Genomic DNA, 2,465 nt, shown 5'->3' with positions numbered 1-2,465 from the left:
TCTATGGTTTCCTTTGAGATCTCCTTTAGATTCTTTCCACTTCTGAGGGTTATGGCCTTACATTCTTCCCTTGCAATAGCCTTGGCCGCATGAGAAACGCTTGTCCCAGGGTTTTGCTTAGACAAATACAAAATTTGATTTTCTAGCTTCAGGATGGCAGCTCCTTGGTTTTGCAGGTTAGAATTTACTTCTTCCTTAAAAGCTTTCAATTCGGTTATGTCTTGACTCATGGTTGCAAGCATTCCTTCTATCCGGTTCAATTGATCTTGAAATTGTTGGTTCGGATTAGGTTGGGTAGGTTGATTATTTTGGCCATGATATGGTGGTTGAGGGTAAGTGTTTTGTGTGGTTTGGTATGATCTTTGGTTGGAGTTTTGGTATGTGGGGTTGTTATGTTGGTTGTGGTTGTAAGGTTTGTGGTTTCCCCACCCAAAGTTTGGGTGGTTTCTCCAGCCTGGGTTGTAAGTGTTGGAATGTGGATCATATGATTGCCTTTGTTGGTCTCCCACATAATTGGCCTCTTCCCAATCACCTCCTTCAATGCTTACTTCCTCTTGATCTTGTGTGTGTATTGCAGCCACTTGCTTTGTTTCTAATTGCCTGGTAAGCTCTGCTAGTTGCTTGGCAAACACCTTGTTTTGGGCTAGAATTGTATCAACATGGTTCAGCTCCATGACTCCCTTAGTGTTGTGCCTTTCTGATGCATAGTAGTACTCATTCTCAGCCACTGTCTCAATCACTTCAATGGCCTCTTCCACAGTCTTTTTCCTGTTCAATGAACCTCCTGATGAATGGTCTACAGCCTTCCTTGATTCATAAGAGAGTCCATCATAGAAAATGTGCAATTGCACCCAGTCATGGAACATGTCTGGTGGGCATTTCCTTGTCAAATCCTTGAATCTCTCCCATGCCTCGTAGAGAGTTTCACCATCTTGTTGTCTAAAAGTCTGAACCTCAGATCGAAGCCTATTGACCTTTTGTGGGGGGTAGAAACGTGCCAGAAACTTGCTTTCCACCTCATCCCAAGTTGTTAGACTCCCCCTTGGGAATGATTCCAGCCACTTAGCTGCTTTGTCCCTAAGTGAAAATGGGAACAAAAACAGTTTATAGGCATCTTCCTGGACTCCATTGGACTTCACAGTGTCACAAATTCTCAGGAATTTTGTGAGATGTTGGTTTGGGTCTTCATTAGCACTTCCCCCAAATGAACAATGATTCTCCACAAGTGATATTAGCTGTGGTTTGAGCTCAAAATTGTTGGCCTGAATGGGTGGTTTCTGGATGCTACTACCACAATTCCCAGAGGTTGGGTTTATGTATGAACTAAGAACCCTCCTCTCAGGAATAGCATGGTTTCCATCAGCTCTCTCATGGTTGTGAACTTCTCTATCCATGTTGAGATCTAAAGCTTCCTCAAAATTATCCTCAGATTCTCCTTCAGATTCTTCTTCTCCCAGTACTCTCTTCCCTCTTGCTTCCCTTCTCAGTCTATGAAGGGTCCTCTCTGGTTCGGTATATGGAGGAGTTGATGTCTCTCCTCTCCTACCTGTCATACAAGAACACAGCACAAGCACAAACAAGTGAAATACTCTTGGTTAATGGAAGAGTATGGTTAGAGCAATTGAGGAATTAATTCAAACAGTTAGTGAGTCAGTGAGTTAGTTGCTTGAATTTAAACGCATAAAGAAAGAAAGCATGTAACCGAGTGCAGAAATTAAAATTCAACAAGTAACTTGAACAGAATTAACAAAGCAAAAAAAATTGCTCAATCTAGTTAGCTTCCAATTTGAGAATTGTCAATCGAAAACCAATCCCCGGCAACGGCGCCATAAACTTGATGCGCATAAACTAGTTATGCTACGATTTAGGAAATTGCACGATCGGCAAAATTCCTTCCGGCAAGTGCACCGGTTATCGTCAAGTAAAAACTCACAATAGAGTGAGGTCGAATCCCGCAAGGATTGGTTGAGTGAGCAATTCGGATTAGAAGTGTGTTCTAGTTGAGCGGAATCAAGATTGAGATGAGAATTGCGGAATGTAAAATTGGCGGGAAAAGTAAATGACAAGAAATTAAAATAGCGGAATCTTAAATTGCATGAAATTAAGAGCAGAAACTAAATTGCTGAAATTAAAAGGGAATGGGGGTGATTGCATGAATTGAGTTCCAGAATGTAAAGAGAAGATGTAAATCAGAATTGGGGGATTCATTGGGTTATAGGAGATATTGAGATCTCCGAATCAAAACATGTTTATCTCTTCCTCAAGCAATGCGTTCATTGAATTTTGCTTGGCAATCTTATATGATTGGATCCCAATCCCTTGGCTCACCAATTCTCTCTAAAAATGAACAAATTCCCAATCCCTTGGTTTAAATGTTCATAAGAAGAGATGATGCTCGATCACTGATTATACCACACAGTTTCATGAACCACAATTTGGTAGGATTACATGTCACAATATCCATC

The 2,465-nt window shown here is 41.1% G+C and overlaps 1 non-coding gene across 1 annotated transcript; it reads left to right on the top strand.

Annotated features, from left to right (window-relative positions):
- The first annotated feature begins 864 nt into the window (after positions 1 to 864).
- LOC112745043 (small nucleolar RNA R71) lies at positions 865 to 968 on the top strand. The gene has a single exon (XR_003172991.1). It is a non-coding gene; the product is annotated as a small nucleolar RNA R71 (small nucleolar RNA).
- The last annotated feature ends 1,497 nt before the right edge of the window (positions 969 to 2,465 follow it).

The sequence above is a fragment of the Arachis hypogaea genome, chromosome 14 (genome assembly GCF_003086295.3).
Source record: "Arachis hypogaea cultivar Tifrunner chromosome 14, arahy.Tifrunner.gnm2.J5K5, whole genome shotgun sequence".
Taxonomy (NCBI): Eukaryota; Viridiplantae; Streptophyta; class Magnoliopsida; order Fabales; family Fabaceae; genus Arachis; species Arachis hypogaea.
The sequence above is the reverse complement of the archived record's forward strand: the minus strand, read 5'-3'. Positions and strand labels throughout refer to the sequence as shown.